Here is a 12,419-nt window from a genome sequence, read left to right as displayed (position 1 = left end):
TGGGTACAGTAATCTGGGCTGTAGGTTATTTTCTTTCATCACTTTAAGTATGTCTTGCCATTCCCTCTGGCCTGAAGAGTTTCTATTGAAAGATCAGCTGTTATCCTTATGGGAATCCCCTTGTGTGTTATTTGTTGTTTTTCCCTTGCTGCTTTTAATATTTGTTCTTTGTGTTTGATCTTTGTTAATTTGATTAATATGTGTCTTGGGGTGTTTCACCTTGGGTTTATCCTATTTGGAACTCTCCGTGTTTCTTGGACTTGGGTGATTATTTCCTTCCCCATTTTAGGGAAGTTTTCAACTATTATCTCCTCAAGGATTTTCTCATGGTCTTTCTTTTTGTCTTCTTCTTCTGGGACTCCTATAATTCGAATGTTGGAGCGTTTCATATCATCCTGGAGGTTTCTGAGATTGCCCTCATTTCTTTTAATTCGTTTTTCTTGTTTCCTCTCTGATTCATTTATTTCTACCATTCTATCTTCTATTTCACTAATGCTATCTTCTGCCTCCGTTATTCTGCTATTTGTTGCTTCCAGAGTGTTTCTGATCTCATTTATTGCGTTATTCATTATATATTGACTCTTTTTTATTTCTTCTAGGTCCTTGTTAAACCTTTCTTGCATCTTCTCAATCCTTGTCTCTAGGCTATTTATCTGTGATTCAATTTTGATTTCAAGATTTTGGATCATTTTCACTATCAATATTCGGAATTCTTTCTTAGGTAGATTCCCTACCTCTTCCTCTTTTGTTTGGTTTGGTGGGCAACTCTCCTGTTCCTTTACCTGCTGAGTATTCCTCTGTCTCTTCATCTTGATTATATTGCTGTGTTTGGGGTGGCCTTTTTATATTCTGGTAATTTGTGGAGTTCTCTTTATTATGGAGCTTCCTCAATGTGGGTGGGGTTGTATCAGTGGCTTGTCTAGGTTTCCTGTTTAGGGAGGCTTGTGTTGGAGTTCTGGTGGGTGGAGCTGGGTTTCTTCTCTCTGGAGTTCAGTGGAATGATCAGTAATGGGTTATGAGATGTCAAAGGTTTTGGAGTAACTTTGAGCTGCCTGTATATTGAAGTTCAGGAGTGTGTTCCTGTGTTGCTGGAGAATTTGTGTGGTATGTCTTTTTCTGGAACTTGTTGGCCCTTGGGTGGAGCTTGGTTTCACTGTAGGTATGGAGGCATTTGATGAGCTCCTATTGCTTAATGTTCCCTGAATTCAGGAGTTCTCTGATGTTTTCAGGCTTTGGACTTAAGCCTCCTGCTTCTGGTTTTCAGTTTTATTTTTACAGTAGCCTCTAGACTTCTCCATCTATATAGCACCGATGATAAAACATCTAGGTTAAAGATGAAAAGTTTCTCCACATTGAGGGACACCCAGAGAGGTTCACTGTTTTTGAAGACAATGGTCTGCTTTTCTGGTTGCCTGATGTCCTCTGCCAGCCTACAGAAGTTGTTTTGTGGAGTTTGCTCAGTGTTGAAATGTTCTTTTGAGGAATTTGTGAGGGAGAAAGTGGTCTTCACGTCCTATTCCTCTGCCATCTTAGGACCGCCCTTGAAGTAACTTTAAGAGTGCTAAAATATATGTAAATGGAATCACACAGGAACTGAAAGACAGTAGAATAAAGCAAAGAACTTCATAATTATTGGTTGAAAAATTTCCAGGTATGATGAAAGCTTTAAGGCCATCAACACAGAAACTCATTTAACTAGAGGACAAAAAATATGACAATTCTACAAAGGCACATTATAATTCATGGATTAAGACAATCAACCAAAGAAATGTAACCAGAAGGAAAAACAGACACAGTAGAACAAAAAATGGGGATGACAGCAGATTAGGCAAATGAAATAATGTTAGCCAGGGTACACTGGTGCCACATCTTAATTGCTGAGAGAAATAGAATTGACTCAGAATTCTATACCCAAGAAAAATACATACCAAAAACAAGATAGAATACTTTCTCAGACAGACAACTACAAGACTGCATTGCCACCAACAGACCAATGTTTTTTTAACGGGTCTCAAGTCAGAAGGAATTTAAAACAAAGTGAAAAATCTGGATCTACAGGAGGAATGAACAGTACCCAAAATGATAAACATGTAATATGTATTAAAAGGTAAATATAGGGACTTCCTTGGTGGTCCAGTGGTTACAGATCTGCTTTGTAATGCAATGCATTTCCAAATAGCAAAGTTTTATTCCTTTGCCAGAGAACTAAGGTGCCACATGCCACTGAGCAACTATGCCTTCATGTCTCAAATAGAGTTTAAACGCTGCAAGTACTGAGCTTGCCCTCCTCAAATAAAGAGTCCCTACCACAAGGAAGATCCTGCATGCCACACTAAGACCCAGTATAGACAAAGAAATGATAAAGGAATAAATAATTTAATAATTATCATAATTAATAATGATAGACTGGCAAGTTAAAGATGCATACCATGGATCTTAAACTACTTAAAAAACAGTTACATTGAATAAAGTAACAAAAGATATAAAAGGGAATCCAAAAACCTACTCAGTCACAAAGAAGTCAGGGATAAAGAGACATAGAAAGAAAGAACATGAGACAAACTGAAGATAAAGAGCAAGATAATAGAGTTAAACCAACTAGAGTTAACCCCTCAGATGTGAACCCAGACTGAAGATATACCCCAGGCCCCAGACGACAGTAGATCCCCATACACTGCACTATGAAGTCTAAACAGAGCCTGCCAGGCTCCAGGGCCCCATGTGCCTGGGCACAGAACAGCACCAAAAGTTTATAAGGAACAGTAATTTAGAAAACTTCAATCATACAAAGTATATCCTCTGTTTATAAAGTAATAGCATTAGAAATCAATGTTCACTGGACAGAAGAAGAAGGTGCTAGTATAGTGCAGACTTTCCCACTTTTACAACACTAATTCTGCCCAGGAAGGAGCAGATAAATTGACAGGACTGACATCTCTTCAATACTAGACATACTTGACATACATAGACAATACTAGACATACATGTTTGATTTTCACTGCTCAGTCTCCTCTCTTCCTCATCCTGGGTAACAGGGACCTCTCCTCTAAACCTCAGCTCAATCACTACACACAAAGCCGGATGATATTTGCTGCGTCTTCCACATAAACCGGTGAAAACTTGTTTCCTCCTATTCCACACTCTTGGCTTTTTTCAAGCAACCACGACTCTTTTCCTACCTCCTGGGAACTTGAACCTCCATCACTTGCAGCCATGTTCCTATACACCAGGGCTCAATTACACCCAAAGAAATTCCTATTCAGAGTTGCGATAATACACGCAAAAAGGGAAAGAACAGGCAGCTCCTTACTCTCCTCTCTTGTTCCTTCACTACATACATTCACTGAAAACCTGCGTAGCAAGTTTGTTACATACAAACGTTCAAGTTGAAAACTTTCAAACATGTAAAAGTGCATTTGCAAGTGCAATCACATCAGTTAATTCACAGATCTGACACACATCGTCATGTGTACATCCAAGTTGGTGTGCATTTGTGTACTTTACTGTACAGAACTGTATGGAGTACAATAGTGCAGGACTTTTATTTCAAGCCCACACTGTCTGGAAGGAAGCATAAATGCAGTGGTAATGTAGATGCTACTACTATTCTGTTTTTAAAGGTGTGCTTAGTTGCTCAGCTGTGTCTGAATTTTCAACATATGGACTGCAGTATGCCAGCTCCTCTTGCCAAGGGGATTCTCCAGAAAAGAATATTGGAGTGGGTTGCCAAGCCCTATCCAGGTACACAAGATTTAAAATGTTTCTTTTATTGTTTGTGTTTGTTTATTATATATTATTTGTGTCAAAAATATTATAAAGGTACTAAACTACAGTAATATATAGCCAATTGTCTTACTTGGCTACCTAAGTAACTTTGCTGGATTTATGAAGAAATTGGTATTTTTGAACCCCCCTTTCAAAAGGAACTTGTTCATATACAGGGGACTTGTTCTGCTAAAGCCTGTGGATAACAAAAGTGAACGCATCCCCTCCAGGGAAAAGGAATTCACATTCTTGGTTGGGATTTTAGAGGAAATGTGAGATCTCCATAATTCTAGCCATTTCAGTCTTTTCAAAAGACCTTGATCCGGACAAACAAACACTAAAGGAGAAATAGTCATTGTGTTTATACCCACTTCTAGAAAGTGTTGCTAAATTTTCAATACTGGATCTTGTAATGCTGGTGGACTATTGGACAAGTGATGTGAACAAAAATAAGGAAGGTGAAACAGGTAGGTCAGAATGTGATGTTAAAAAGACAAGATATTTAAAAGCTGAAGAATTGAGAGGGATTTGGGACCTGAGTTGGAAATGCAGTTTTCAAAAGAAATTGGGTCATGTGGTATGTGTAATCCTCACTTCATCCCTTAGAAGATTTCTACAGACTAGTCTGCCTCTATTTTCTGGAGCACAGTTCAGATCCATCTAGCTGTTTCTCATTGCTGCTTCTTTCTCCTGGCTCCAGCACTGTGGCCAGCCGTTCAGCCTATTCCATTCATTTTTGTTGTTGTTGTTATTGTTCTTTAAGGCAGGTGCTGCACGCTACCTACAAAATGATCAATTCTCTGCTTCTCTTTCAAAACTGAAGATATTTTGTTATATAGCCATGAGCCCAGTAGCTACAGGACTGCCCTTCCTATACACCCATGCCTTAGTTATGACTGGTGACTTAGAGATGCAAGAAGATCTGTAAGAAGGATTTCTTGGAAGACTGCATTCAAGGAGCTAATTTAGCTGAAAGATGGGAATCTTCCCATCCCTAATTTCTTCTTAACTGTTGTCTGGATTTTAGTTGTGATGGCTGGAAGTCATGCAGTTGTATTGGACAATCATGTAACCTTGGAGATGGATACCACCCAAGCTCTGGCTGGCCCACCCCCAGCTTTGTTTCAGAGGAAGAGAAAAATCGAGTTTATCTTGCTAAAGTTATAGTTGTTTTAGTTTTTTGCAATGTGCATCCAAACTTAATCCTGTTACTACTATGTGTTTAATATGATATAGCCTCATTATTTTGTTGGGTTTAGTGAATATATTTATGTTTTACATTTCTCTAATTTTTTTTATTTTATAAATTTATTTATCAGCCATTATACCTAAATTGTATAAATGCAAAATTATGATTATAAGCATGCTTTTATTTGGATTTTTAATTTTTCTACTGTCTTATCTTCTTTCCATTATTGTTTTCTCCATATTTGTACAGCCTGGGCCATGTCCTCTCTTATAACCTCATCCATATTCATATCTGCAGGCTAAAAGAGACTGAGAGCTGTGTGTGGAGAACCAAAAAAGAATGAATTACAGAGACATGAATGAAGGATGGTGGCCCTTGTTACTCATCATGAATGTTCTTCAGTAGGATCACATTCCCCTGCCCTTCTGTGTGCCCACCACCCCAGGTTTGCCATGACCATGGAAGATACTTCAGCCAGTGGAATTTAAGTAGAGTTGACATGTCACTTCCAAATGGAAGTATTATTTTCTGTCCTACTAGCTGGAATGCAGATACATTTACAGGAGCTGGAGTAGCCATGTTAAAACAAAGGTAAGCAGCACAGGCATAAGATGTGACAAGAAAGAAGTGGGCCCTCATCTCTGTGGAGAGACCTGTACTAACATTATATGACAGAGAATTGAAGTTGTATTGTACTTAGACAATGTTATTTAGGTTTTGATTATAGTCATTGAACTTGTAACCTAATAGTCACAATAGAATAACTGATCTTTGGGTTAGCCTCGTCTTGACATTAGGGTCTGAATGAGACAATATCTACTGATGTATACTTAGAAGTGAGTCAAGTGACAGCCCTGGCCTCTGGAAGCTTTGCTCTAGCATGGGATTCAGAAACTGAAGCAAGAACAAAGCCAATGGAAGGAGAGATGCATGATCCTGTAGGAACCCTTGGGAGGGGAACCTCAATCAATCCTGATCTCAGGAGGTTGCTTGAAGCAGGGACAATCCTCTATCATTTTCCTCATAAATAGGCCATGGTGCTAAGTTTCATGTAATAGTGAGTTATTTCTAATTCCTTCCAGAGTGTTTTCCCTTTTCATCCAGTGCTTAAGATATGCTTTTGAGACCTGGTTTGGGAAGATTTCAAATGCTCCAGGGCAACTAAGCTGGTGACCCACAGCTACTGAGCCTGAGTGACCTAGAGCCTGTGATCTACATCAAGAGAAGCACAGGACTGAAAAGCCAGTGCATTGCAATTACAGAGTAGCCCCTGCTCACTGCCAATAAAGAATTCCTGAGCAGCAATGAAGACCTGCTGCTGCTGCTAAGTCATTTCAGTCGTGTCCGACTCTGTGAGTCCCCATAGACGGCAGCCCACCTGGCTCCCCAGTCCCTGGGATTCTCCAGGCAAGAACAGTGGCGTAGGTTGCCATTTCCTTCTCCAATGCATGAAAGTGAAAAGTGAAAGTGAAGTCGCTCAGTCGTGTCTGATCCTCAGCGACCCCATGCACTGCAGCTTTCCAGGTTCCTCCGTTCATGGGATTTTCCAGAGAAGAGTACTGGAGTGGGGTGCCATTTCTTTCTCCACAATGAAGACCTAACGCTGGCAAAAAAAAAAAAAAGATTCTCCCAGAAAAACCAGTGATGTCTCCGGGGAAGCAGCACATGAAAAATGATGAAACCAGTCTGGGTCTGATATCATGCAAGTCATGGAGAGGGAAGCTACAGCCTGTTTTCACAGGGAACTTGGGATATAAGTTGTGCCTCAAACATGTCCCAACTCAAGGCTGCGGAGCTGGGATTTCAATTTCCCACTAGTGCCTCCTCCTCTTCTTTCAACTAACACCCAGCTGGTGTCTCCAAGCCCTTGTATTAGATCCTCCAAAGACAAATCAAAGTTGACACTTGAAGCAAAAGACACGAAAGCTCAGGAAAATGCAAACTCAGACAATGTCTAGATTTCTGCACCCGTTCTGCCATCTCCAACATCATATCTGAAATTCTGCGAGTCTAAAGAACTCCATGGGTCTCTACATGTAAGCATTTTTTTTTAATTCAGGTTTTAATTTCTATAGGAGTGTAGTTGATTTGCAGCATCGCATTAATCTTAGTTGTATGGGAAATTAATTTCCTTATACACATACATGTATCATTATTTCTTAGATTCTTTTCCCATACAGGATATTACAGACAATTGAGCAGAATTCCTGTGCTGTACAGTTAATTCTCTATTAAATCAAGTAGTATACATATGTCAATCTCAAACTCTCAATTTATCCCTCTTCCACCTTTCCACATTGGTAACTATGATTGTTTAGATGGAGGGAAGTGTCTATGGGCACTTTTTGGATGAGGGTCTGTGCTTGTGAGAGTGGAGTGGTCAGGGAAAGCAAGCCTGAGAAGGACACATTTCAGATGATGCTGAATGTGAAGAAGGACCTGGCCATGCAAAAATCTGAGAGAAAAACTTTGTAGATAAGGTAAGTCGACCCTGCTAAGGACCAAGGTAAACAAGTTTAATAAATGGCTACCATTCCACTGCCAATCTTCCTTCCATGATTGGAACTTGACCCACAGGTCAACCGCCATGACCTCATCCCATGCTTCAGTTGTGAGTTAGCTGCAATGAGCCATGCCAACCTTTCCAAGAAGGGAGAACCAGGGGTTATCACAAGGCTGAATATGCTCTGGACTCAGGGACTTGTCCACAAACTGGTTATCACCAGGAGCATAGGGTGCCAGGGGAACCACCAATGCTCTGACTATCTCCAGGTACTTGTTCTCAGGAGAAGAAAAGCCAAGGAATTGATAGAGCAAACAAACAAATAATGCTTCTTGTTTAATCTTGCCCCGTGTGATTCCCATGGCCCTTTGAACACAATGCTCTCTGCCCAAAACTCTCTCCTCTTTTGCTTCTTCAAAGGTGGCTTGTGAATAACATCAGCACCTGACTGTGAACCCTGGTGGCTAGAACTCTAATCTCAGTCAGCTGGGACCCAGAGATGTCCAGCCTTGTCCTGTGTTTCTGTCGTTTTTCTCCAACCATATTCATAAAGCAAAGTACCTAAAATATATAAGGGTGATTGTAATTCTCTCAAGGCCTTTGAATCTCCAAGGTCTATTTGGAGCATCAAAGTGGGAACATATCCCCTGCATCCAGGCTAGTCTCAGACCCCAACCTCAATCAGCCAGTGGTTCCCTAAGGAAAGATAAGGCACATATCTAAGTTGCCAGAAGGCTGAGAAGAGAATGCTTCTCACTGTGAATGCAGGTTCATGTTACCCAGTCAATCAAAGGTCTGTGTTGTCTCAATGAAGACTGGAAATTCTGGGAATTCTGAGTTGGGAGTGAGTCAGTGATGACCTGCATGATGGCCTCCTAGGGTCATTACAGCTGGGGCTCTCCCAATCTGCCTGGAACCTAGAAGAAACAGCCCTGAATACTGCATTCCTGCTGCTACAGGGAGGCAGGTCTGCTAATAAAATAGGGACCAGACTTGAGGGGCAACGTGAAAGAAAGTTCCACTCTGGTGCTTGCAGACATCTGAGAGCTACCCAGCAGTGAATGCAATGATGTTTTCTCTCATCTTTCCTTTCCTGAAAGTCTCCTAGCCTGGGAACCAGAGTTCCTGGGTCCCACGTCTTCACTAACCTACACACAGCTAAGGTGATTCATACATCCCAGGGTTCAGTTTCCCATTTTTCGGATGAGGGAGTCTGGACATGCTCAAGAACCCTTGTTCCAGAATGAGGCTCAATGCCAATCAGTGGACAAGTGGCTCAGAGGTGGCTGTTGCTGAGGATGATGAGGTTGCCTCTGGTGGGCAGGGGGATGTAACTGTCTGGTGATGTTCATGGGTCCTGGTCTCAGGACTGAGAGTGGTAGACCACTTGGCACACAGCTGCTGTGCCATAGAGGACCTTAGAGGCCTTGCCCCCTGGAACTTACCATCATTTGGGTTCTGTGGGATGAGATCAGGTAGTTATAAGTCAGAAGTTACCAAAGGGGAAGCATGTAGATTCCTCAACAGAAACCCAAATTTGGGTGATGAATCATCTCTCCAAAAAAACTCTGGGAACTAAATATACCAGGACTCTTAGACAAATTTTGTAGTATTTTAAATACTTTCTAAAGTAGGTCATCTTTTGGATGACCTGCCGTTGGGTCTCTGGCTTGGGATGATACCCACAGTTTGAGTGGAATCAAAGGGCCTCTGGGGGATGTTGTCTCTCTCCCTTTGACTCATTAAGAGTGAGTAGAGCTCTCTCTCCTCCACATCTGGAGCAGGAATTCCAGCAGGAAGGATGTGACTTCCAAGTTTAACCAGAAGACTCAAGAAGATCTGGCCCTCAGGTACGCACTCTTCTTTTCCCAGTGTTTCTTCCTTCCCTCCTGGGTCCTGTGCACACTGCCCACCTCCTGGTTTCTGGGTTCTGAATTCCTCCTCCCTTCACTTGTAGATATCTAGGCAGTCTCACTTGTGGCTCCCTCCCTACCCAGGCCCAATCCCTCACCTGCGTATCGCACTAAAGGAGGGAAAACCAAGACGGGTCTTCCCAGTTCATTCTTCCTAAAAATGTCCACATTCCTTCTGCTTCCAGACACTGTCCTGAGTCATCAACATCTTCAGCTAGATGACTGAGCTTAGGAGAGGAATGGAGATGCAGATTTGGGAAGGGGGTGGTAAGGGTGTCAGTTGTGGGGGACAGTTTTCAGGTGACAAGAGATGAGTTGGAGTAAGGAGCATGTGGTCCTCCAACCACTCATTCATTGGGGACCTGCCTGAATATGTATTCTTGGACTCCTCGAGTATCACTAAGACAGAACCTTCAAAATGGACTTCCCATAAACCTCTTATGCAAAAAAATTCAAACAAAACAAATATAAGAAAGAAGAATGTCATGAACCCTATATTTCATCAATTGATATCAGTAACTACAAAACTAACCTCTTAGTCCCACAGGCTGTCATAGACTGGAGACTATACAACATCAAGGTGGTGGCCAATTGAGTTCCCAGTGAGGACATTCTTGACTTGGCATCAGTCTTCCTCTTCTTGCTATGTTCTCACATGTGGTGGTGGAAGGGAAGTAAGAAGAGGGAGAATAAGAGAGAAAAACAACGAGAGGCTAATCCCATCATGAGGGACCACCATCAAAACCCCATGTCAACCTGGGTACCTCCCAAAAGCCCTACTTCCTAATACCATCATGTTGGCAGTCAAGGGTAGACACAATACAAGCCATAGCAGCTATACATAGCATAGCAGCTATCTGTTTTTAAATCAAGACAGACCATCGTTTCATTCTCTCTGTCTTAACGCTTATTTATTTTCCCTGAAGTATTTAAGGGACAAGATGAATATTTCACCAAATCTACATAATGAGTATCTGTGGTAGAATGATACGATATGAAAAAAATGCTCTTTTGTTCCCCTCAAAATGAACATTTTATATCCAGCCCATGTGAAAATTTTCCTGATGCTCAAAAAGCAGATGTCTTTTCACAGTTTATTGAAAGAATGTAGTCATATGTTGCACTTGGTTGTTCTCCTTTAGGACTAAATAACTGTTTCTCTCCCAATTTTAATGCCATTCATTTGTTCAGAAACTGGGCGGAAGCAGGGTGGTTTGTCTTACAGAATGTCCCACTATTGGTTTTAGAGCAGGAGTCCACAATACCAGCACAGTGGGTCAGGACCAGTACCAATCCTTCGTCTATTAGGAACCAGACCTCCACAGAAGGAAGTGAGCTGCAGGCCAGTGAGTGAGGCTTCATCTGTATTATAGCTGCTCCCCATCACTTTCTCATCACCTCCAGAAGGGGGAGTCTAGCTTGTTTTCCTGGAACTGTTTGTAGTTACATAAACTAAGCTTAAAAGAAACAAAAATAGCTTAAATATTGATGATTATTTTCCTTTCTCAGTGCTCAGAATGGTGAGTTGGTGCCCTAGCAGTCTATCACAGTGACAAATTACGTTTCCTATTAACATTTGGACACTTTCAGCCAGCTTGAAATTCAATATTAAAAACCTTAGATCATGGGATCCAGCTGCATCCTTCATGGCAAATAGAAGGAGAAAGGGTGGAAGCACTGACTGATTTCTTCTTCTTAGCTTCTGAAACCACTGTGGATGGTGCCTGCAGCCGTGAAATCAGAAGACATTAGTTTATTTGCAGGAAAGCTATGAGAAACATAAACAGTGTGTTGAGAAGCAGAAATATCATTCTGCCCAACAAACTGGTAGATGTTTGGTCTTTTCATTTGGATTCCTAAACATTCTGTCCAGTCCCCACTGGTCTTTGAAGTCCCTCCGTTTTCTGGTTCTTCATGATTCCCAAGATTATTTTGTGCATTTCTCTACCCAGTCCTGAAATCAGCCATCTCTTTAAGATCTTCTGATGGGAAATGTATTTAGAAGCTACATGTTAGACCTCAGAATAGGCACTGTCATCAAGTTGTTACTGTTTCTAGGCTTTACAGTGGTTGGTTTAAAAATTAAAATAAAAGAAATATAATTAGTGGGTACAAACTTATGCTTTCAGTTCAAGATTCAAGACAGCAAGGTTTGAATTAAACTTCTTTATGTTATGTGTGAACCATTTTTCCTAGCCACTGAAAGGCTTACTTTAAAACATTAGTTTTAATTATCATCTTGCTTTTACCTGTTAACATACATATGATTCTGTCACAATAACAGAAACAATATGAGAAACAATAAGTGGTTGAATTTTTGCTCGCCTCAGCTGTGATGGCGGTGCAGATGCATGATGGCTACAATGGCAGCACAAAAGTGTGGTGGAGAGGAACTACCTCATGTCCCAATCAGGTTCAGCAACCAAGAGGAGCTACCCTACGTCCAAGGTAAGAGCAGTGGCTGTGCTTTGCTGGAGAGCAGTGAAGTGATACCCCACATCCAAGATAAGAGAAACCCAAGTAAGACAGTAGGCACTGAGAGAGAGCATCAGAGGGCAGACAGACTGAAACCACATGCGCAGAAACTAGCCAATCTGGCATGCGGACCACAGCCTTGTCTAACTCAATGAAACTAAGCCATGCCGTGTGGGGACACCCTAGATGGATGGGTCATGGTGGAGAGGTGTGACAGAATGTGGTCCACTGGAGAAGGGAATGGCAAACCATTTCAGTATTCTTGCCTTGAGAACCCCATGAACAGTATGATAAGCAAAAAGATAGAATACTGAAAGATGAATTTCTCAGGTCATCAGGTGCCCAATATGCTACTGGAGATCAGTGGAGAAATAACTCCAGAAATAATGAAGGGAGGGAACCAAAGCAAAGACAACACAGAGCTGTGGGTGGGCCTGGTGATAGAAGCAAGATTCGATGCTGTAGAGAGCAATATTGCATAGGAACCTGGATTGTTAGGTCCATGAATCAAGGCAGATTGAAAGTGGTCAAACAGGAGATCACAAGAGTGAACACAGACATTCTAGGAATCAGC

Source organism: Budorcas taxicolor, chromosome 25 (genome assembly GCF_023091745.1).
Source record: "Budorcas taxicolor isolate Tak-1 chromosome 25, Takin1.1, whole genome shotgun sequence".
Lineage (NCBI taxonomy): Eukaryota > Metazoa > Chordata > Mammalia > Artiodactyla > Bovidae > Budorcas > Budorcas taxicolor.
This window is presented reverse-complemented; position numbering follows the sequence as displayed.